Source organism: Heloderma suspectum, chromosome W (assembly GCF_057233095.1).
Source record: "Heloderma suspectum isolate Gila_16-S chromosome W, 16-S_ref, whole genome shotgun sequence".
In the NCBI taxonomy this organism is placed as follows: Eukaryota; Metazoa; Chordata; class Lepidosauria; order Squamata; family Helodermatidae; genus Heloderma; species Heloderma suspectum.
The window spans coordinates 69003995-69027622 of NC_139475.1; positions in this window are offsets into that span (position 1 = coordinate 69003995).

Consider the following 23628-nt stretch of genomic DNA (forward strand, 5'->3'; position numbering starts at 1 on the left):
TGTGGCCTGAGTACTCCCAGCAGCTGACTGGGTGGGACGCTTCAGTCTGTTTCCCACCTCCCAGCTGAGCAAGCAGAGCAGAGCAGAGCAAGCTGCTCCAGCTGGTCCAGGGGCTACAGAAGCCGGCAAGCTCCCAGAGAGCGAGCGAACAGAGCGAGGGAACAGGGGGAGCAAAGAGAAGTTGGGCAGGGGAGTTGCAGTGGTTGAAGAGACAAAGGAGACAGAGGCTCAGAGGTCAGTGGGCGGCAGGAAGCCCCGGGGGCTGCCCTTTATCCTTCTGATTGGCTGTGAGCTGACCAGGTGGTTCTGAGAGCTCCAACTGAATTGGAGGGGTGTGGCTGAGTAATCCCAGCAGCTGACTGGGCAGGAAGCTTCAGTCTGTTTCCTGTCTCCCAGCTGAGCAGAGAAGAGCACAGCAGAGGAAGCTGCTCTGGCTGGTCCAGGGACTACAAGAGCAGGCAGGGTCCCAGAGAGAGAGCGAACAGAGCGAGCGAACAGGGGGAGAGAACAGGAGTTGGGCAGGGGAGTTGCAGTAGTTGAAGAGACAAAGGAGACAAAGTGGACCGAGGCTAAGAGGGAAGTGGGCTGCAGGAAGCCCAGGGGGAGGCCCTTTATCCTGCTGATTCCTGTGAGCTCACCAGGTGCTTCTGAGAGCTCCAACTGAATTGGTGGGTGTTGTTCTGAGTACTCCCAGCAGCTAACTGGGAAGAAAGCTTCAGTCTGTATCCCGCCTCCCAGCTGAGCGGAGCAGAGCACAGCAGAGGAAGCTGCACCAGCTGGTCCAGGGACTACAGAAGCAGGCAAGCTCCCAGAGAGCGAGCAACAGAGCGAGCGAACAGGGGGAGATTACACGAGTTCAGCAGGGGAGTTGCAGTGGTTGAAGAGACAAAGGAGACAAAGGAGTCATAGGCTAAGGAGTAAGTGGGCTGCAGGAAGCCCAGGGGGCTGCCCTTTATCCTTCTGATTGGCTGTGAGCTGACCAGGTGGTTCTGAGAGCTCCAACTGAATTGGAGGGGTGTGGCTGAGTAATCCCAGCAGCTGACTGGGCAGGAAGCTTCAGTCTGTTTCCTGTCTCCCAGCTGAGCAGAGCAGAGCACAGCAGAGGAAGCTGCTCCAGCTGGTCCAGGGACTACAGAAGCCGGCAAGCTCCCAGAGAGCGAGCGAACAGAGCGAGGGAACAGGGGGAGCAAAGAGAAGTTGGGCAGGGGAGTTGCAGTGGTTGAAGAGACAAAGGAGACAGAGGCTAAGAGGTCAGTGGGATGCAGGAAGCCCCGGGGGCTGCCCTTTATCCCTCTGATTGTCTGTGAGCTCACCAGGTGCTTCTGAGAGCTCGACCTGAATTAGAGGGGTTTGGCCTGAGTACTCCCAGCAGCTGACTGGGCGGGAAGCTTTAGTCTGTTTCCCGCCTCCCAGCTGAGCAGAGCAGAGCACAGCAGAGGAAGCTGCTCCGGCTGGACCAGGGACTACAGAAGCCGGCAAGCTCCCAGAGAGCGAGTGAACAGATCGAGCGAACAGGCAGAGCAAAGAGGAGTTGGGCAGGGGAGTTGCAGTGGTTGAAGAGACAAAGGAGACAAAGGAGACAGAGGGTAAGAGGGAAGTGGACTGCGGGAAGCCCAGTGGGCTGCTCTTTATCCTGCTGATTGGCTGTGAGCTCACCAGGTGCTTCGGAGACCTCCAACTGAATTGGAGGAGTGTGGCCTGAGTACTCCCAGCAGGTGACTGGGCGGGATGCTTCAGTCTGTTTCCCGCCTCCCAGCTGAGCAGAGCAGAGCAGAGCAAGCTTGTCCAGGGACTACAGAACCAGGCAAGCACCCAGAGAGCGAGCGAGCCGAGCCTGCGAACAGGGGGAGCAAGCAGGGCTTGGCCAGGGGAGTTGCAGTGGTTTAAGAGACAAAGGAGACATAGGCTAAGAGGTCATTGGTCTGCAGGAAGCCCAGGGGGTTGCCTTTTATCCTGCTGATTGGCTTTGAGTTCACCAGATGCTTCTGAGAGCTGCAACTGAATTGGAGGGGTGTGGCCTGAGTAGTCCCAGCAGCTGACTGTACAGGAAGCTTCAGACTGTCTCCCGCCTCTCAGCTGAGCAGAGCAGAGCACAGCGGAGGAAGCTGCTCCAGCTGGTCCAGTTACAACAGAAGCAGGCTAGCACCCAGAGAGCGAGCGAGCCGAGCCTGCGAACAGGGGGAGCAAGCAGGGCTTGGCCAGGGGAGTTGCAGTGGTTGAAGAGACAAAGGAGACAAAGGAGACATAGGCTTAGAGGGCAGTGGGCTGCAGGAACCCCAGGGGGTTGGCATTTATCCTTCTGATTGGCTGTGAGCTGACCAGGTGCTTCTGAGACCTCCAAGTGAATTGGAGGGGTGTGGCCTGAGTACTCCGATCAGCTGACTGGGCAGAATGCTTCAGTCTGTTTCCCGCCTTCCAGCTGAGCAAGCAGCGCAGAGCAGATGAAGCTGCTCCAGCTGGTCCAGGGACGACAGAAGCAGGCAAGCTCCCAGAGAGCGAGTGAAGAGAGCGAGCGAACAGGGCGAGCAAAGAGGAGTTGGGCAGGGGAGTTGCAGTGGTTGAAGAGACAAAGGAGACAAAGGAGACAAAAGAGACAGAGTCTAAGAGGGAAGTGGGCGGCAGGAAGCCCAGGGGGCTGCCCTTTATCCTGCTGACTAGCTGTGAGCTCACCAGGTGCTTCTGAGCGCTCCAACTGAATTGGAGGGGTGTGTTCTGAGTACTCCCAGCAGCTAACTGGGAAGAAAGCTTCAGTCTGTATCCCGCCTCCCAGCTGAGCGGAGCAGAGCACAGCAGAGGAAGCTGCACCAGCTGGTCCAGGGACTACAGAAGCAGGCAAGCTCCCAGAGAGTGAGCAACATTGCGAGCGAACAGGGGGAGAGAATACGAGTTCGGCAGGGGAGTTGCGGTGGTTGAAGAGACAAAGGAGACAAAGGAGACATAGGCTTAGAGGGCAGTGGGCTGCAGGAAGCCCAGAGGGTTGGCATTTATCCTTCTGATTGGCTGTGAGCTGACCAGGTGCTTCTGAGAGCTCCAAGTGAATTGGAGGGGTGTGGCCTGAGTACTCCGATCAGCTGACTGGGCAGAATGCTTCAGTCTGTTTCCCGCCTTCCAGCTGAGCAAGCAGCGCAGAGCAGACGAAGCTGCTCCAGCTGGTCCAGGGACGACAGAAGCAGGCAAGCTCCCAGAGAGTGAGTGAAGAGAGCGAGCGAACAGGGCGAGCAAAGAGGAGTTGGGCAGGGGAGTTGCAGTGGTTGAAGAGACAAAGGAGACAAAGGAGACAAAAGAGACAGAGTCTAAGAGGGAAGTGGGAGGCAGGAAGCCCAGGGGGCTGCCCTTTATCCTGCTGACTAGCTGTGAGCTCACCAGGTGCTTCTGAGAGCTCCAATAAAATTGGTGCGGTGTGGCCTGAGTACTCCCAGCAGCTGACTGGGCGGGAAGCTTCAGTCTGTTTCCCACCTCCCAGCTGAGCAGAGCAGGGCAGTGCACAGCAGAGCAAGCTGCTCCAGCTGGTCCAGGGACTACAGAAGCAGGCAAGCTCCCTGAGAGCGAGCGATCAGAGCGAGCGAACAGGGGGAGCAAACAGGAGTTGGCCGGGGGAGTTGCAGTGGTTGAAGAGACAAAGGAGACAGAGGCTAAGAGGTAAGTGGGCTTCAGGAACCCCAGGGGGTTTCCCTTTATCCTTCTGATTGGCTGTGAGCTGACCAGGTGCTTCTGAGAGCTCCAACTGAATTGGAGGGGTGTGGCCTGAGTACTCCCAGCAGCTGACTGGGTGGGACGCTTCAGTCTGTTTCCCACCTCCCAGCTGAGCAAGCAGAGCAGAGCAGAGCAAGCTGCTCCAGCTGGTCCAGGGGCTACAGAAGCCGGCAAGCTCCCAGAGAGCGAGCGAACAGAGCGAGGGAACAGGGGGAGCAAAGAGAAGTTGGGCAGGGGAGTTGCAGTGGTTGAAGAGACAAAGGAGACAGAGGCTCAGAGGTCAGTGGGATGCAGGAAGCCCCGGGGGCTGCCCTTTATCCTTCTGATTGGCTGTGAGCTGACCAGGTGGTTCTGAGAGCTCCAACTGAATTGGAGGGGTGTGGCTGAGTAATCCCAGCAGCTGACTGGGCAGGAAGCTTCAGTCTGTTTCCTGTCTCCCAGCTGAGTAGAGAAGAGCACAGCAGAGGAAGCTGCTCTGGCTGGTCCAGGGACTACAAGAGCAGGCAGGGTCCCAGAGAGAGAGCGAACAGAGCGAGCGAACAGGGGGAGAGAACAGGAGTTGGGCAGGGGAGTTGCAGTAGTTGAAGAGACAAAGGAGACAAAAGAGACAGAGGGTAAGAGGGAAGTGGGCTGCAGGAAGCCCAGGGGGAGGCCCTTTATCCTGCTGATTCCTGTGAGCTCACCAGGTGCTTCTGAGAGCTCCAACTGAATTGGTGGGTGTTGTTCTGAGTACTCCTAGCAGCTAACTGGGAAGAAAGCTTCAGTCTGTATCGCGCCTCCCAGCTGAGCGGAGCAGAGCACAGCAGAGGAAGCTGCACCAGCTGGTCCAGGGACTACAGAAGCAGGCAAGCTCCCAGAGAGCGAGCAACAGAGCGAGCGAACAGGGGGAGATTACACGAGTTCAGCAGGGGAGTTGCAGTGGTTGAAGAGACAAAGGAGACAAAGGAGTCATAGGCTAAGGAGTAAGTGGGCTGCAGGAAGCCCAGGGGGCTGCCCTTTATCCTTCTGATTGGCTGTGAGCTGACCAGGTGGTTCTGAGAGCTCCAACTGAATTGGAGGGGTGTGGCTGAGTAATCCCAGCAGCTGACTGGGCAGGAAGCTTCAGTCTGTTTCCTGTCTCCCAGCTGAGCAGAGCAGAGCACAGCAGAGGAAGCTGCTCCAGCTGGTCCAGGGACTACAGAAGCCGGCAAGCTCCCAGAGAGCGAGCGAACAGAGCGAGGGAACAGGGGGAGCAAAGAGAAGTTGGGCAGGGGAGTTGCAGTGGTTGAAGAGACAAAGGAGACAGAGGCTAAGAGGTCAGTGGGATGCAGGAAGCCCCGGGGGCTGCCCTTTATCCTTCTGATTGGCTGTGAGCTCACCAGGTGCTTCTGAGAGCTCGAACTGAATTAGAGGGGTTTGGCCTGAGTACTCCCAGCAGCTGACTGGGCGGGAAGCTTTAGTCTGTTTCCCGCCTCCCAGCTGAGCAGAGCAGAGCACAGCAGAGGAAGCTGCTCCGGCTGGTCCAGGGACTACAGATGCAGGCAAGCTCCCAGAGAGTGAGCGAACAGAGCGAGTGAACAGGGGGAGCAAACAGGAGTTCGTCGGGGGAGTTGCAGTGGTTGAAGAGACAAAGGAGACAAAGGAGACAGAGGCTAAGAGGTCAGTGGGCTGCAGGAAGCCCAGGGGGCTGCCCTTTATCCTTCTGATTGGCTGTGAGCTCACGAGGTGCTTCTGAGAGCTCCAATAAAATTGGAGCGGTGTGGCCTGAGTACTCCCAGCAGCTGACTGGGCGGGAAGCTTCAGTCTGTTTCCCACCTCCCAGCTGAGCAAGCAGAGCAGAGCAGAGCAAGCTGCTCCAGCTGGTCCAGGGACGACAGAAGCCGGCAAGCTCCCAGAGAGCGAGTGAACAGATCGAGCGAACAGGCAGAGCAAAGAGGAGTTGGGCAGGGGAGTTGCAGTGGTTGAAGAGACAAAGGAGACAAAGGAGACAGAGGGTAAGAGGGAAGTGGACTGCGGGAAGCCCAGTGGGCTGCTCTTTATCCTGCTGATTGGCTGTGAGCTCACCAGGTGCTTCGGAGACCTCCAACTGAATTAGAGGGGTGTGGCCTGAGTACTCCCAGCTGCTGACTGGGTGGCAAACTTCAATCTGTTTCCCGACTCCCAGCTGAGTAGAGCAGAGCAGAGCAAGCTGGTCCAGGGACTACAGAACCGGGCAAGCAACCAGAGAGCGAGCGAGCAGAGCCTGCGAACACGGGGAGCAAGCAGGGCTTGGCCAGTGGAGTTGCAGTGGTTGAAGAGACAAAGGAGACATAGGCTAAGAGGTCATTGGTCTGCAGAAAGCCCAGGGGGTTGCCTTTTATCCTGCTGATTGGCTTTGAGTTCACCAGATGCTTCTGAGAGCTGCAACTGAATTGGAGGGGTGTGGCCTGAGTAGTCCCAGCAGCTGACTGTACAGGAAGCTTCAGACTGTCTCCCGCCTCTCAGCTGAGCAGAGCAGAGCACAGCGGAGGAAGCTGCTCCAGCTGGTCCAGTTACTACAGAAGCAGGCTAGCACCCAGAGAGCGAGCGAACAGAGCGAGCGAACAGGGGGAGAAAACAGGAGTTGTCCAGGGGAGTTGCAGTGGTTGAAGAGACAAAGGAGACAGAGGCTAAAAGGTAAGTGGGCTTCAGGAACCCCAGGGGGTTTCCCTTTATCCTTCTGATTGGCTGTGAGCTGACCAGGTGCTTCTGAGTGCTCCAACTGAATTGGAGGGGTGTGGCCTGAGAACTCCCAGTAGCTGACTGGGCGGGACGCTTCAGTCTGTTTCCCACCTCCCAGCTGAGCAGAGCAGAGCAGAGCAGAGCAGAGCAAGCTGGTCCAGGGACTGCAGAAGCAGGGAAGCACCCAGCGGGCGAGGGAACAGAGCGAGCGAACAGGGGGAGCACACAGGAGTTGTCCAGGGGAGTTGCAGTGTTTGAAGAGACAAAGGAGAGAAAAGAGACAGAGGCTAAGACGTAAGTGGGCTGCAGGAAGCCCAGGGGGCTTCCCTTTATCCTTCTGATTGGCTGTGAGCTCACCAGGTGCCTCTGAGAGCTCCAACTGAATTTGACGTGTTTGGCCTGAGTACTCCCAGGAGCTGACTGGGCGGGAAGGTTTAGTCTGTTTCCCGCCTCCCAGCTGAGCAGAGCAGAGCACAGCAGAGGAAGCTGCTCCGGCTGGTCCAGGGACTACAGGAGCAGGCAAGCTCCCAGAGAGAGAGCAAACAGAGCGAGCGAACAGCGGGAGAGAGCAGGAGTTCGGTAGGGGAGTTGCAGTGGTTGAAGAGACAAAGGAGACATAGGCTAAGGAGTACGTGGGCTGCAGGAAGCCCAGGGGGCTGCCCTTTATCCTTCTGATTGGCTGTGAGCTGACCAGGTGGTTCTGAGAGCTCCAACTGAATTGGAGGGGTGGGGCTGAGTAATCCCAGCAGCTGACTGGGCAGGAAGCTTCAGTCTGTTTCCTGTCTCCCAGCTGAGCAGAGCAGAGCACAGCAGAGGAAGCTGCTCTGGCTGGTCCAGGGACTACAAGAGCAGGCAGGGTCCCAGAGAGAGAGCGAACAGAGCGAGCGAACAGGGGGAGAGAACAGGAGTTGGGCAGGGGAGTTGCAGTAGTTGAAGAGACAAAGGAGACAAAGTGGACCGAGGCTAAGAGGGAAGTGGGCTGCAGGAAGCCCAGGGGGAGGCCGTTTATCCTGCTCATTCCTGTGAGCTCACCAGGTGCTTCTGAGAGCTCCAACTGAATTGGAGGGGTGTGGCTGAGTAATCCCAGCAGGTGACTGGGCAGGAAGCTTCAGTCTGTATCCCGCCTCCCAGCTGAGCGGAGCAGAGCACAGCAGAGGAAGCTGCACCAGCTGGTCCAGGGACTACAGAAGCAGGCAAGCTCCCAGAGAGCGATCAACAGAGCGAGCGAACCGGGGGAGAGAACACGAGTTCAGCAGGGGAGTTGGAGTGGTTGAAGAGACAAAGGAGACAAAGGAGTCATAGGCTAAGGAGTAAGTGGGCTGCAGGAAGCCCAGGGGGCTGCCCTTTATCCTTCTGATTGGCTGTGAGCTGACCAGGTGGTTCTGAGAGCTCCAACTGAATTGGAGGGGTATGGCTGAGTAATCCCAGCAGCTGACTGGGCAGGAAGCTTCAGTCTGTTTCCTGTCTCCCAGCAGAGCAGAGCAGAGCACAGCAGAGGAAGCTGCTCCAGCTGGTCCAGGGACTACAGAAGCCAGCAAGCTCCCAGAGAGCGAGTGAACAGATCGAGCGAACAGGCAGAGCAAAGAGGAGTTGGGCAGGGGAGTTGCAGTGGTTGAAGAGACAAAGGAGACAAAGGAGACAGAGGGTAAGAGGGAAGTGGACTGCGGGAAGCCCAGTGGGCTGCTCTTTATCCTGCTGATTGGCTGTGAGCTCACCAGGTGCTTCGGAGACCTCCAACTGAATTAGAGGGGTGTGGCCTGAGTACTCCCAGCTGCTGACTGGGTGGCAAACTTCAATCTGTTTCCCGACTCCCAGCTGAGTAGAGCAGAGCAGAGCAAGCTGGTCCAGGGACTACAGAACCGGGCAAGCAACCAGAGAGCGAGCGAGCAGAGCCTGCGAACACGGGGAGCAAGCAGGGCTTGGCCAGTGGAGTTGCAGTGGTTGAAGAGACAAAGGAGACATAGGCTAAGAGGTCATTGGTCTGCAGGAAGCCCAGGGGGTTGCCTTTTATCCTGCTGATTGGCTTTGAGTTCACCAGATGCTTCTGAGAGCTCCAACTGAATTGGAGGGGTGTGGCCTGAGTGGTCCCAGCAGCTGACTGTACAGGAAGCTTCAGACTGTCTCCCGCCTCTCAGCTGAGCAGAGCAGAGCACAGCGGAGGAAGCTGCTCCAGCTGGTCCAGTTACTACAGAAGCAGGCTAGCACCCAGAGAGCGAGCGAACAGAGCGAGCGAACAGGGGGAGCAAAGAGGAGTTGGGCAGGGGAGTTGCAGTGGTTGAAGAGACAAAGGAGACAGAGGCTAAGAGGTCAGTGGGCGGCAGGAAGCCCCGGGGGCTGCCCTTTATCCTTCTGATTGGCTGTGAGCTGACCAGGTGGTTCTGAGAGCTCCAACTGAATTGGAGGGGTGTGGCTGAGTAATCCCAGCAGCTGACTGGGCAGGAAGCTTCAGTCTGTTTCCTGTCTCCCAGCTGAGCAGAGCAGAGCACAGCAGAGGAAGCTGCTCTGGCTGGTCCAGGGACTACAAGAGCAGGCAGGGTCCCAGAGAGAGAGCGAACAGAGCGAGCGAACAGGGGGAGAGAACAGGAGTTGGGCAGGGGAGTTGCAGTAGTTGAAGAGACAAAGGAGACAAAGTGGACCGAGGCTAAGAGGGAAGTGGGCTGCAGGAAGCCCAGGGGGAGGCCGTTTATCCTGCTCATTCCTGTGAGCTCACCAGGTGCTTCTGAGAGCTCCAACTGAACTGGAGGGTGTTGTTCTGAATACTCCCAGCAGCTAACTGGGAAGAAAGCTTAAGTCTGTATCCCGCCTCCCAGCTGAGCGGAGCAGAGCACAGCAGAGGAAGCTGCACCAGCTGGTCCAGGGACTACAGAAGCAGGCAAGCTCCCAGAGAGCGAGCAACAGAGCGAGCGAACAGGGGGAGATTACACGAGTTCAGCAGGGGAGTTGCAGTGGTTGAAGAGACAAAGGAGACAAAGGAGTCATAGGCTAAGGAGTAAGTGGGCTGCAGGAAGCCCAGGGGGCTGCCCTTTATCCTTCTGATTGGCTGTGAGCTGACCAGGTGGTTCTGAGAGCTCCAACTGAATTGGAGGGGTGTGGCTGAGTAATCCCAGCAGCTGACTGGGCAGGAAGCTTCAGTCTGTTTCCTGTCTCCCAGCTGAGCAGAGCAGAGCACAGCAGAGGAAGCTGCTCCAGCTGGTCCAGGGACTACAGAAGCCGGCAAGCTCCCAGAGAGCGAGCGAACAGAGCGAGGGATCAGGGGGAGCAAAGAGAAGTTGGGCAGGGGAGTTGCAGTGGTTGAAGAGACAAAGGAGACAGAGGCTAAGAGGTCAGTGGGATGCAGGAAGCCCCAGGGGCTGCCCTTTATCCCTCTGATTGTCTGTGAGCTCACCAGGTGCTTCTGAGAGCTCGAACTGAATTAGAGGGGTTTGGCCTGAGTACTCCCAGCAGCTGACTGGGCGGGAAGCTTTAGTCTGTTTCCCGCCTCCCAGCTGAGCAGAGCAGAGCACAGCAGAGGAAGCTGCTCCGGCTGGTCCAGGGACTACAGATGCAGGCAAGCTCCCAGAGAGTGAGCGAACAGAGCGAGTGAACATGGGGAGCAAACAGGAGTTCGTCGGGGGAGTTGCAGTGGTTGAAGAGACAAAGGAGACAAAGGAGACAGAGGCTAAGAGGTCAGTGGGCTGCAGGAAGCCCAGGGGGCTGCCCTTTATCCTTCTGATTGGCTGTGAGCTCACCAGGTGCTTCTGAGAGCTCCAATAAAATTGGAGCGGTGTCGCCTGAGTACTCCCAGCAGCTGACTGGGCGGGAAGCTTCAGTCTGTTTCCCACCTCCCAGCTGAGCAAGCAGAGCAGAGCAGAGCAAGCTGCTCCAGCTGGTCCAGGGACGACAGAAGCCGGCAAGCTCCCAGAGAGCGAGTGAACAGATCGAGCGAACAGGCAGAGCAAAGAGGAGTTGGGCAGGGGAGTTGCAGTGGTTGAAGAGACAAAGGAGACAAAGGAGACAGAGGGTAAGAGGGAAGTGGACTGCGGGAAGCCCAGTGGGCTGCTCTTTATCCTGCTGATTGGCTGTGAGCTCACCAGGTGCTTCGGAGACCTCCAACTGAATTAGAGGGGTGTGGCCTGAGTACTCCCAGCTGCTGACTGGGTGGCAAGCTTCAATCTGTTTCCCGACTCCCAGCTGAGTAGAGCAGAGCAGAGCAAGCTGGTCCAGGGACTACAGAACCGGGCAAGCAACCAGAGAGCGAGCGAGCAGAGCCTGCGAACACGGGGAGCAAGCAGGGCTTGGCCAGTGGAGTTGCAGTGGTTGAAGAGACAAAGGAGACATAGGCTAAGAGGTCATTGGTCTGCAGGAAGCCCAGGGGGTTGCCTTTTATCCTGCTGATTGGCTTTGAGTTCACCAGATGCTTCTGAGAGCTCCAACTGAATTGGAGGGGTGTGGCCTGAGTAGTCCCAGCAGCTGACTGTACAGGAAGCTTCAGACTGTCTCCCGCCTCTCAGCTGAGCAGAGCAGAGCACAGCGGAGGAAGCTGCTCCAGCTGGTCCAGTTACTACAGAAGCAGGCTAGCACCCAGAGAGCGAGCGAACAGAGCGAGCGAACAGGGGGAGCAAAGAGGAGTTGGGCAGGGGAGTTGCAGTGGTTGAAGAGACAAAGGAGACAGAGGCTAAGAGGTCAGTGGGCGGCAGGAAGCCCCGGGGGCTGCCCATTATCCTTCTGATTGGCTGTGAGCTGACCAGGTGGTTCTGAGAGCTCCAACTGAATTGGAGGGGTGTGGCTGAGTAATCCCAGCAGCTGACTGGGCAGGAAGCTTCAGTCTGTTTCCTGTCTCCCAGCTGAGCAGAGCAGAGCACAGCAGAGGAAGCTGCTCCAGCTGGTCCAGGGACTACAGAAGCCGGCAAGCTCCCAGAGAGCGAGCGAACAGAGCGAGGGAACAGGGGGAGCAAAGAGGAGTTGGTCAGGGGAGTTGCAGTGGTTGAAGAGACAAAGGAGACAGAGGCTAAGAGGGAAGTGGTCTTCAGGAAGCCCAGGGGGCTGCCCTTTATCCTGCTGATTGGCTGTGAGCTCACCAGGTGCTTCTGAGAGCTCCAACTGAATTGGAGGAGTGTGGCCTGAGTACTCCCAGCAGGTGACTGGGCGGGATGCTTCAGTCTGTTTCCCGCCTCCCATCTGAGCAGAGCAGAGCAGAGCAAGCTTGTCCAGGGACTACAGAACCAGGCAAGCACCCAGAGAGCGAGCGAGCAGAGCCTGCGAACAGGGGGAGCAAGCAGGGCTTGGCCAGGGGAGTTGCAGTGGTTGAAGAGACAAAGGAGACAAAGGAGACATAGGCTTAGAGGGCAGTGGGCTGCAGGAAGCCCATGGGGTTGGCATTTATCCTTCTGATTGGCTGTGAGCTGACCAGGTGCTTCTGAGAGCTCCAAGTGAATTGGAGGGGTGTGGCCTGAGTACTCCGATCAGCTGACTGGGCAGAATGCTTCAGTCTGTTTCCCGCCTTCCAGCTGAGCAAGCAGCGCAGAGCAGACGAAGCTGCTCCAGCTGGTCCAGGGACGACAGAAGCAGGCAAGCTCCCAGAGAGCGAGTGAAGAGAGCGAGCGAACAGGGCGAGCAAAGAGGAGTTGGGCAGGGGAGTTGCAGTGGTTGAAGAGACAAAGGAGACAAAGGAGACAAAAGAGACAGAGTCTAAGAGGGAAGTGGGCGGCAGGAAGCCCAGGGGGCTGCCCTTTATCCTGCTGACTAGCTGTGAGCTGACCAGGTGCTTCTGAGAGCTCCAACTGAATTGGAGGGGTGTGTTCTGAGTACTCCCAGCAGCTAACTGGGAAGAAAGCTTCAGTCTGTATCCCGCCTCCCAGCTGAGCGGAGCAGAGCACAGCAGAGGAAGCTGCACCAGCTGGTCCAGGGACTACAGAAGCAGGCAAGCTCCCAGAGAGCGAGCAACATTGCGAGCGAACAGGGGGAGAGAATACGAGTTCGGCAGGGGAGTTGCAGTGGTTGAAGAGACAAAGGAGACAAAAGAGTCATAGGCTATGGAGTAAGTGGGCTGCAGGAAGCCCAGGGGGCTGCCCTTTATCCTTCTGATTGGCTGTGAGCTCTCCAGGTGCTTCTGAGAGCTCCAATAAAATTGGAGCGGTTTGGCCTGAGTACTCCCAGCAGCTGATTGGGCGGGAAGCTTCAGTCTGTTTCCCACCTCCCAGCTGAGCAGAGCAGAGCAGTGCACAGCAGAGCAAGCTGCTCCAGCTGGTCCAGGGACTACAGAAGCAGGCAAGCTCCCTGAGAGCGAGCGATCAGAGCGAGCGAACAGGGGGAGCAAACAGGAGTTGGCCGGGGGAGTTGCAGTGGTTGAAGAGACAAAGGAGACAGAGGCTAAGAGGTAAGTGGGCTTCAGGAACCCCAGGGGGTTTCCCTTTATCCTTCTGATTGGCTGTGAGCTGACCAGGTGCTTCTGAGAGCTCCAACTGAATTGGAGGGGTGTGGCCTGAGTACTCCCAGCAGCTGACTGGGCGGGACGCTTCAGTCTGTTTCCCACCTCCCAGCTGAGCAAGCAGAGCAGAGCAGAGCAAGCTGCTCCAGCTGGTCCAGGGACGACAGAAGCCGGCAAGCTCCGAGAGAGCGAGTGAACAGATCGAGCGAACAGGCGGAGCAAAGAGGAGTTGGGCAGGGGAGTTGCAGTGGTTGAAGAGACAAAGGAGACAAAGGAGACAGAGGGTAAGAGGGAGGTGGACTGCGGGAAGCCCAGGGGGCTGCTCTTTATCCTGCTGATTGGCTGTGAGCTCACCAGGTGCTTCGGAGACCTCCAACTGAATTAGAGGGGTGTGGCCTGAGTACTCCCAGCTGCTGACTGGGTGGCAAACTTCAATCTGTTTCCCGACTCCCAGCTGAGTAGAGCAGAGCAGAGCAAGCTGGTCCAGGGACTACAGAACCGGGCAAGCAACCAGAGAGCGAGCGAGCAGAGCCTGCGAACACGGGGAGCAAGCAGGGCTTGGCCAGTGGAGTTGCAGTGGTTGAAGAGACAAAGGAGACATAGGCTAAGAGGTCATTGGTCTGCAGGAAGCCCAGGGGGTTGCCTTTTATCCTGCTGATTGGCTTTGAGTTCACCAGATGCTTCTGAGAGCTCCAACTGAATTGGAGGGGTGTGGCCTGAGTAGTCCCAGCAGCTGACTGTACAGGAAGCTTCAGACTGTCTCCCGCCTCTCAGCTGAGCAGAGCAGAGCACAGCGGAGGAAGCTGCTCCAGCTGGTCCAGTTACTACAGAAGCAGGCTAGCACCCAGAGAGCGAGCGAACAGAGCGAGCGAACAGGGGGAGCAAAGAGGAGTTGGGCAGGGGAGTTGCAGTGGTTGAAGAGACAAAGGAGACAGAGGCTAAGAGGTCAGTGGGCGGCAGGAAGCCCCGGGGGCTGCCCTTTATCCTTCTGATTGGCTGTGAGCTGACCAGGTGGTTCTGAGAGCTCCAACTGAATTGGAGGGGTGTGGCTGAGTAATCCCAGCAGCTGACTGGGCAGGAAGCTTCAGTCTGTTTCCTGTCTCCCAGCTGAGCAGAGAAGAGCACAGCAGAGGAAGCTGCTCTGGCTGGTCCAGGGACTACAAGAGCAGGCAGGGTCCCAGAGAGAGAGCGAACAGAGCGAGCGAACAGGGGGAGAGAACAGGAGTTGGGCAGGGGAGTTGCAGTAGTTGAAGAGACAAAGGAGACAAAGTGGACCGAGGCTAAGAGGGAAGTGGGCTGCAGGAAGCCCAGGGGGAGGCCCTTTATCCTGCTGATTCCTGTGAGCTCACCAGGTGCTTCTGAGAGCTCCAACTGAATTGGAGGGGTGTGGCTGAGTAATCCCAGCAGCTGACTGGGCAGGAAGCTTCAGTCTGTATCCCGCCTCCCAGCTGAGCGGAGCAGAGCACAGCGGAGGAAGCTGCACCAGCTGGTCCAGGGACTACAGAAGCAGGCAAGCTCCCAGAGAGCGAGCAACAGAGCGAGCGAACAGGGGGAGATTACACGAGTTCAGCAGGGGAGTTGCAGTGGTTGAAGAGACAAAGGAGACAAAGGAGTCATAGGCTAAGGAGTAAGTGGGCTGCAGGAAGCCCAGGGGGCTGCCCTTTATCCTTCTGATTGGCTGTGAGCTGACCAGGTGGTTCTGAGAGCTCCAACTGAATTGGAGGGGTGTGGCTGAGTAATCCCAGCAGCTGACTGGGCAGGAAGCTTCAGTCTGTTTCCTGTCTCCCAGCTGAGCAGAGCAGAGCACAGCAGAGGAAGCTGCTCCAGCTGGTCCAGGGACTACAGAAGCCGGCAAGCTCCCAGAGAGCGAGCGAACAGAGCGAGGGAACAGGGGGAGCAAAGAGAAGTTGGGCAGGGGAGTTGCAGTGGTTGAAGAGACAAAGGAGACAGAGGCTAAGAGGTCAGTGGGATGCAGGAAGCCCCGGGGGCTGCCCTTTATCCTTCTGATTGGCTGTGAGCTCACCAGGTGCTTCTGAGAGCTCGAACTGAATTAGAGGGGTTTGGCCTGAGTACTCCCAGCAGCTGACTGGGCGGGAAGCTTTAGTCTCTTTCCCGCCTCCCAGCTGAGCAGAGCAGAGCACAGCAGAGGAAGCTGCTCCGGCTGGTCCAGGGACTACAGATGCAGGCAAGCTCCCAGAGAGTGAGCGAACAGAGCGAGGGAACAGGGGGAGAAAACAGGAGTTCGTCGGGGGAGTTGCAGTGGTTGAAGAGACAAAGGAGACAAAGGAGATATAGGCTTAGAGGGCAGTGGTCTTCAGGAAGCCCAGGGGGCTGCCCTTTATCCTGCTGATTGGCTGTGAGCTGACCAGGTGCTTCTGAGAGCTCCAACTGAATTGGAGGAGTGTGGCCTGAGTACTCCCAGCAGGTGACTGGGCGGGATGCTTCAGTCTGTTTCCCACCTCCCAGCTGAGCAGAGCAGAGCAGAGCAAGCTTGTCCAGGGACTACAGAACCAGGCAAGCACCCAGAGAGCGAGCGAGCAGAGCCTGCGAACAGGGGGAGCAAGCAGGGCTTGGCCAGGGGAGTTGCAGTGGTTGAAGAGACAAAGGAGACAAAGGAGACATAGGCTTAAAGGGCAGTGGGCTGCAGGAAGCCCAGGGGGCTGCCCTTTATCCTTCTGATTGGCTGTGAGCTCTCCAGGTGCTTCTGAGAGCTCCAATAAAATTGGAGCGGTGTGGCCTGAGTACTCCCAGCAGCTGACTGGGCGGGAAGCTTCAGTCTGTTTCCCACCTCCCAGCTGAGCAGAGCAGAGCAGTGCACAGCAGAGCAAGCTGCTCCAGCTGGTCCAGGGACTACAGAAGCAGGCAAGCTCCCTGAGAGCGAGCGATCAGAGCGAGCGAACAGGGGGAGCAAACAGGAGTTGGCCGGGGGAGTTGCAGTGGTTGAAGAGACAAAGGAGACAGAGGCTAAGAGGTAAGTGGGCTTCAGGAACCCCAGGGGGTTTCCCTTTATCCTTCTGATTGGCTGTGAGCTGACCAGGTGCTTCTGAGAGCTCCAACTGAATTGGAGGGGTGTGGCCTGAGAACTCCCAGTAGCTGACTGGGCGGGACGCTTCAGTCTGTTTCCCACCTCCCAGCTGAGCAGAGCAGAGCAGAGCAGAGCAGAGCAAGCTGGTCCAGGGACTGCAGAAGCAGGGAAGCACCCAGCGGGCGAGGGAACAGAGCGAGCGAACAGGGGGAGCACACAGGAATTGTCCAGGGGAGTTGCAGTGTTTGAAGAGACAAAGGAGAGAAAGGAGACAGAGGCTAAGACGTAAGTGGGCTGCAGGAAGCCCAGGGGGCTTCCCTTTATCCTTCTGATTGGCTGTGAGCTCACCAGGTGCCTCTGAGAGCTCCAACTGAATTAGACGTGTTTGGCCTGAGTACTCCCAGGAGCTGACTGGGCGGGAAGGTTTAGTCTGTTTCCCGCCTCCCAGCTGAGCAGAGCAGAGCACAGCAGAGGAAGCTGCTCCGGCTGGTCCAGGGACTACAGGAGCAGGCAAGCTCCCAGAGAGAGAGCAAACAGAGCGAGCGAACAGGGGGAGAGAGCAGGAGTTCGGTAGGGGAGTTGCAGTGGTTGAAGAGACAAAGGAGACATAGGCTAAGGAGTACATGGGCTGCAGGAAGCCCAGGGGGCTGCCCTTTATCCTTCTGATTGGCTGTGAGCTCACCAGGTGCCTCTGAGAGCTCCAACTGAATTGGAGGGGTGGGGCTGAGTAATCCCAGCAGCTGACTGGGCAGGAAGCTTCAGTCTGTTTCCTGTCTCCCAGCTGAGCAGAGCAGAGCACAGCAGAGGAAGCTGCTCCAGCTGGTCCAGGGACTACAGAAGCCGGCAAGCTCCCAGAGAGCGAGCGAACAGAGCGAGCGAACAGGGGGAGCAAAGAGGAGTTGGGCAGGGGAGTTGCAGTGGTTGAAGAGACAAAGGAGACAGAGGCTAAGAGGTCAGTGGGCGGCAGGAAGCCCCGGGGTCTGCCCTTTATCCTTCTGATTGGCTGTGAGCTGACCAGGTGGTTCTGAGAGCTCCAAATGAATTGGAGGGGTGTGGCTGAGTAATCCCAGCCGCTGACTGGGCAGGAAGCTTCAGTCTGTTTCCTGTCTCCCAGCTGAGCAGAGCAGAGCACAGCAGAGGAAGCTGCTCTGGCTGGTCCAGGGACTACAAGAGCAGGCAGGGTCCCAGAGAGAGAGCGAACAGAGCGAGCGAACAGGGGGAGAGAACAGGAGTTGGGCAGGGGAGTTGCAGTAGTTGAAGAGACAAAGGAGACAAAGTGGACCGAGGCTAAGAGGGAAGTGGGCTGCAGGAAGCCCAGGGGGAGGCCGTTTATCCTGCTCATTCCTGTGAGCTCACCAGGTGCTTCTGAGAGCTCCAACTGAACTGGAGGGTGGTGTTCTGAGTACTCCCAGCAGCTAACTGGGAAGAAAGCTTAAGTCTGTATCCCGCCTCCCAGCTGAGCGGAGCAGAGCACAGCAGAGGAAGCTGCACCAGCTGGTCCAGGGACTACAGAAGCAGGCAAGCTCCCAGAGAGCGAGCAACAGAGCGAGCGAACCGGGGGAGAGAACACGAGTTCAGCAGGGGAGTTGGAGTGGTTGAAGAGACAAAGGAGACAAAGGAGTCATAGGCTAAGGAGTAAGTGGGCTGCAGGAAGCCCAGGGGGCTGCCCTTTATCCTTCTGATTGGCTGTGAGCTGACCAGGTGGTTCTGAGAGCTCCAACTGAATTGGAGGGGTATGGCTGAGTAATCCCAGCAGCTGACTGGGCAGGAAGCTTCAGTCTGTTTCCTGTCTCCCAGCTGAGCAGAGCAGAGCACAGCAGAGGAAGCTGCTCCAGCTGGTCCAGGGACTACAGAAGCCGGCAAGCTCCCAGAGAGCGAGCGAACAGAGCGAGGGAACAGGGGGAGCAAAGAGGAGTTGGGCAGGGGAGTTGCAGTGGTTGAAGAGACAAAGGAGACAGAGGCTAAGAGGTCAGTGGGATGCAGGAAGCCCCGGGGGCTGCCCTTTATCCTTCTGATTGGCTGTGAGCTCACCAGGTGCTTCTGAGAGCTCCAACTGAATTGGAGGGGTGTGGCCTGAGTACTCCCAGTAGCTGACTGGGCGGGACGCTTCAGTCTATTTCCCAGCTCCCAGTTGAGCAGAGCAGAACAGAGGAAGCTGCACCAGCTGGTCCAGGGACTACAGAAAGCAGGCAGGGTCCCAGAGAGTGGGCGAACACAGCGAGTGAACTGGGGGAGCAAATAGGAGTTGGCCAGGGGAGTTCCAATGGTTGAAGAGACAAAAGAGACAAAGGAGACAGAGGCTAAGAGGGAAGTGGTCTTCAGGAAGCCCAGGGGGCTGCCCTTTATCCTGCTGATTGGCTCTGAGCTCACCAGGTGCTTCTGAGAGCTCCAACTGAATTGGAGGAGTGTGGCCTGAGTACTCCCAGCAGGTGACTGGGCGGGATGCTTCAGTCTGTTTCCCACCTCCCAGCTGAGCAGAGCAGAGCAGAGCAAGCTTGTCCAGGGACTACAGAACCAGGCAAGCACCCAGAGAGCGAGCGAGCAGAGCCTGCGAACAGGGGGAGCAAGCAGGGCTTGGCCAGGGGAGTTGCAGTGGTTGAAGAGACAAAGGAGACAAAGGAGACATAGGCTTAGAGGGCAGTGGGCTGCAGGAAGCCCAGGGGGTTGGCATTTATCCTTCTGATTGGCTGTGAGCTGACCAGGTGCTTCTGAGAGCTCCAAGTGAATTGGAGGGGTGTGGCCTGAGTACTCCGATCAGCTGACTGGGCAGAATGCTTCAGTCTGTTTCCCACCTTCCAGCTGAGCAAGCAGCGCAGAGCAGACGAAGCTGCTCCAGCTGGTCCAGGGACGACAGAAGCAGGCAAGCTCCCAGAGAGCGAGTGAAGAGAGCGAGCGAACAGGGCGAGCAAAGAGGAGTTGGGCAGGGGAGTTGCAGTGGTTGAAGAGACAAAGGAGACAAAGGAGACAAAAGAGACAGAGTCTAAGAGGGAAGTGGGCGGCAGGAAGCCCAGGGGGCTGCCCTTTATCCTGCTGACTAGCTGTGAGCTCACCAGGTGCTTCTGAGAGCTCCAACTGAATTGGAGGGGTGTGTTCTGAGTACTCCCAGCAGCTAACTGGGAAGAAAGCTTCAGTCTGTATCCCGCCTCCCAGCTGAGCGGAGCAGAGCACAGCAGAGGAAGCTGCACCAGCTGGTCCAGGGACTACAGAAGCAGGCAAGCTCCCAGAGAGCGAGCAACATTGCGAGCGAACAGGGGGAGAGAATACGAGTTCGGCAGGGGAGTTGCAGTGGTTGAAGAGACAAAGGAGACAAAAGAGTCATAGGCTATGGAGTAAGTGGGCTGCAGGAAGCCCAGGGGGCTGCCCTTTATCCTTCTGATTGGCTGTGAGCTCTCCAGGTGCTTCTGAGAGCTCCAATAAAATTGGAGCGGTGTGGCCTGAGTACTCCCAGCAGCTGACTGGGCGGGAAGCTTCAGTCTGTTTCCCACCTCCCAGCTGAGCAGAGCAGAGCAGTGCACAGCAGAGCAAGCTGCTCCAGCTGGTCCAGGGACTACAGAAGCAGGCAAGCTCCCTGAGAGCGAGCGATCAGAGCGAGCGAACAGGGGGAGCAAACAGGAGTTGGCCGGGGGAGTTGCAGTGGTTGAAGAGACAAAGGAGACAGAGGCTAAGAGGTAAGTGGGCTTCAGGAACCCCAGGGGGTTTCCCTTTATCCTTCTGATTGGCTGTGAGCTGACCAGGTGCTTCTGAGAGCTCCAACTGAATTGGAGGGGTGTGGCCTGAGTACTCCCAGCAGCTGACTGGGCGGGACGCTTCAGTCTGTTTCCCACCTCCCAGCTGAGCAAGCAGAGCAGAGCAGAGCAAGCTGCTCCAGCTGGTCCAGGGGCTACAGAAGCCGGCAAGCTCCCAGAGAGCGAGCGAACAGAGCGAGGGAACAGGGGGAGCAAAGAGAAGTTGGGCAGGGGAGTTGCAGTGGTTCAAGAGACAAAGGAGACAAAGGAGACAGAGGCTAAGAGGTCAGTGGGCTGCAGGAAGCCCAGGGGGCTGCCCTTTATCCTTCTGATTGGCTGTGAGCTCACGAGGTGCTTCTGAGAGCTCCAATAAAATTGGAGCGGTGTGGCCTGAGTACTCCCAGCAGCTGACTGGGCGGGAAGCTTCAGTCTGTTTCCCACCTCCCAGCTGAGCAAGCAGAGCAGAGCAGAGCAAGCTGCTCCAGCTGGTCCAGGGACGACAGAAGCCGGCAAGCTCCCAGAGAGCGAGTGAACAGATCGAGCGAACAGGCAGAGCAAAGAGGAGTTGGGCAGGGGAGTTGCAGTGGTTGAAGAGACAAAGGAGACAAAGGAGACAGAGGGTAAGAGGGAAGTGGACTGCGGGAAGCCCAGTGGGCTGCTCTTTATCCTGCTGATTGGCTGTGAGCTCACCAGGTGCTTCGGAGACCTCCAACTGAATTAGAGGGGTGTGGCCTGAGTACTCCCAGCTGCTGACTGGGTGGCAAACTTCAATCTGTTTCCCGACTCCCAGTTGAGTAGAGCAGAGCGGAGCAAGCTGGTCCAGGGACTACAGAACCGGGCAAGCAACTAGAGAGCGAGCGAGCAGAGCCTGCGAACAGGGGGAGCAAGCAGGGCTTGGCCAGTGGAGTTGCAGTGGTTGAAGAGACAAAGGAGACATAGGCTAAGAGGTCATTGGTCTGCAGGAAGCCCAGGGGGTTGCCTTTTATCCTGCTGATTGGCTTTGAGTTCACCAGATGCTTCTGAGAGCTCCAACTGAATTGGAGGGGTTTGGCCTGAGTAGTCCCAGCAGCTGACTGTACAGGAAGCTTCAGACTGTCTCCCGCCTCTCAGCTGAGCAGAGCAGAGCACAGCGGAGGAAGCTGCTCCAGCTGGTCCAGTTACTACAGAAGCAGGCTAGCACCCAGAGAGCGAGCGAACAGAGCGAGCGAACAGGGGGAGAAAACAGGAGTTGTCCAGGGGAGTTGCAGTGGTTGAAGAGACAAAGGAGACAGAGGCTAAAAGGTAAGTGGGCTTCAGGAACCCCAGGGGGTTTCCCTTTATCCTTCTGATTGGCTGTGAGCTGACCAGGTGCTTCTGAGAGCTCCAACTGAATTGGAGGGGTGTGGCCTGAGAACTCCCAGTAGCTGACTGGGCGGGACGCTTCAGTCTGTTTCCCACCTCCCAGCTGAGCAGAGCAGAGCAGAGCAGAGCAGAGCAAGCTGGTCCAGGGACTGCAGAAGCAGGGAAGCACCCAGCGGGCGAGGGAACAGAGCGAGCGAACAGGGGGAGCACACAGGAGTTGTCCAGGGGAGTTGCAGTGTTTGAAGAGACAAAGGAGAGAAAGGAGACAGAGGCTAAGACGTAAGTGGGCTGCAGGAAGCCCAGGGGGCTTCCCTTTATCCTTCTGATTGGCTGTGAGCTCACCAGGTGCCTCTGAGAGCTCCAACTGAATTAGACGTGTTTGGCCTGAGTACTCCCAGGAGCTGACTGGGCGGGAAGGTTTAGTCTGTTTCCCGCCTCCCAGCTGAGCAGAGCAGAGCACAGCAGAGGAAGCTGCTCCGGCTGGTCCAGGGACTACAGGAGCAGGCAAGCTCCCAGAGAGAGAGCAAACAGAGCGAGCGAACAGGGGGAGAGAGCAGGAGTTCGGTAGGGGAGTTGCAGTGGTTGAAGAGACAAAGGAGACATAGGCTAAGGAGTACGTGGGCTGCAGGAAGCCCAGGGGGCTGCCCTTTATCCTTCTGATTGGCTGTGAGCTGACCAGGTGGTTCTGAGAGCTCCAACTGAATTGGAGGGGTGGGGCTGAGTAATCCCAGCAGCTGACTGGGCAGGAAGCTTCAGTCTGTTTCCTGTCTCCCAGGTGAGCAGAGCAGAGCACAGCAGAGGAAGCTGCTCCAGCTGGTCCAGGGACTACAGAAGCCGGCAAGCTCCCAGAGAGCGAGCGAACAGAGCGAGCGAACAGGGGGAGCAAAGAAGAGTTGGGCAGGGGAGTTGCAGTGGTTGAAGAGACAAAGGAGACAGAGGCTAAGAGGTCAGTGGGCGGCAGGAAGCCCCGGGGTCTGCCCTTTATCCTTCTGATTGGCTGTGAGCTGACCAGGTGGTTCTGAGAGCTCCAACTGAATTGGAGGGGTGTGGCTGAGTAATCCCAGCAGCTGACTGGGCAGGAAGCTTCAGTCTGTTTCCTGTCTCCCAGCTGAGCAGAGCAGAGCACAGCAGAGGAAGCTGCTCTGGCTGGTCCAGGGACTACAAGAGCAGGCAGGGTCCCAGAGAGAGAGCGAACAGAGCGAGCGAACAGGGGGAGAGAACAGGAGTTGGGCAGGGGAGTTGCAGTAGTTGAAGAGACAAAGGAGACAAAGTGGACCGAGGCTAAGAGGGAAGTGGGCTGCAGGAAGCCGAGGGGGAGGCCGTTTATCCTGCTCATTCCTGTGAGCTCACCAGGTGCTTCTGAGAGCTCCAACTGAACTGGAGGGTGTTGTTCTGAGTACTCCCAGCAGCTAACTGGGAAGAAAGCTTAAGTCTGTATCCCGCCTCCCAGCTGAGCGGAGCAGAGCACAGCAGAGGAAGCTGCACCAGCTGGTCCAGGGACTACAGAAGCAGGCAAGCTCCCAGAGAGCGAGCAACAGAGCGAGCGAACAGGGGGAGATTACACGAGTTCAGCAGGGGAGTTGCAGTGGTTGAAGAGACAAAGGAGACAAAGGAGTCATAGGCTAAGGAGTAAGTGGGCTGCAGGAAGCCCAGGGGGCTGCCCTTTATCCTTCTGATTGGCTGTGAGCTGACCAGGTGGTTCTGAGAGCTCCAACTGAATTGGAGGGGTGTGGCTGAGTAATCCCAGCAGCTGACTGGGCAGGAAGCTTCAGTCTGTTTCCTGTCTCCCAGCTGAGCAGAGCAGAGCACAGCAGAGGAAGCTGCTCCAGCTGGTCCAGGGACTACAGAAGCCGGCAAGCTCCCAGAGAGCGAGCGAACAGAGCGAGGGAACAGGGGGAGCAAAGAGAAGTTGGGCAGGGGAGTTGCAGTGGTTGAAGAGACAAAGGAGACAGAGGCTAAGAGGTCAGTGGGATGCAGGAAGCCCCGGGGGCTGCCCTTTATCCCTCTGATTGTCTGTGAGCTCACCAGGTGCTTCTGAGAGCTCGAACTGAATTAGAGGGGTTTGGCCTGAGTACTCCCAGCAGCTGACTGGGCGGGAAGCTTTAGTCTGTTTCCCGCCTCCCAGCTGAGCAGAGCAGAGCACAGCAGAGGAAGCTGCTCCGGCTGGTCCAAAGACTACAGATGCAGGCAAGCTCCCAGAGAGTGAGCGAACAGAGCGAGTGAACAGGGGGAGCAAACAGGAGTTCGTCGGGGGAGTTGCAGTGGTTGAAGAGACAAAGGAGACAAAGGAGACAGAGGCTAAGAGGTCAGTGGGCTGCAGGAAGCCCAGGGGGCTGCCCTTTATCCTTCTGATTGGCTGTGAGCTCACAAGGTGCTTCTGAGAGCTCCAATAAAATTGGAGCGGTGTGGCCTGAGTACTCCCAGCAGCTGACTGGGAGGGAAGCTTCAGTCTGTTTCCCACCTCCCAGCTGAGCAAGCAGAGCAGAGCAGAGCAAGCTGCTCCAGCTGGTCCAGGGACGACAGAAGCCGGCAAGCTCCCAGAGAGCGAGTGAACAGATCGAGCGAACAGGCAGAGCAAAGAGGAGTTGGGCAGGGGAGTTGCAGTGGTTGAAGAGACAAAGGAGACAAAGGAGACAGAGGGTAAGAGGGAAGTGGACTGCGGGAAGCCCAGTGGGCTGCTCTTTATCCTGCTGATTGGCTGTGAGCTCACCAGGTGCTTCGGAGAACTCCAACTGAATTAGAGGGGTGTGGCCTGAGTA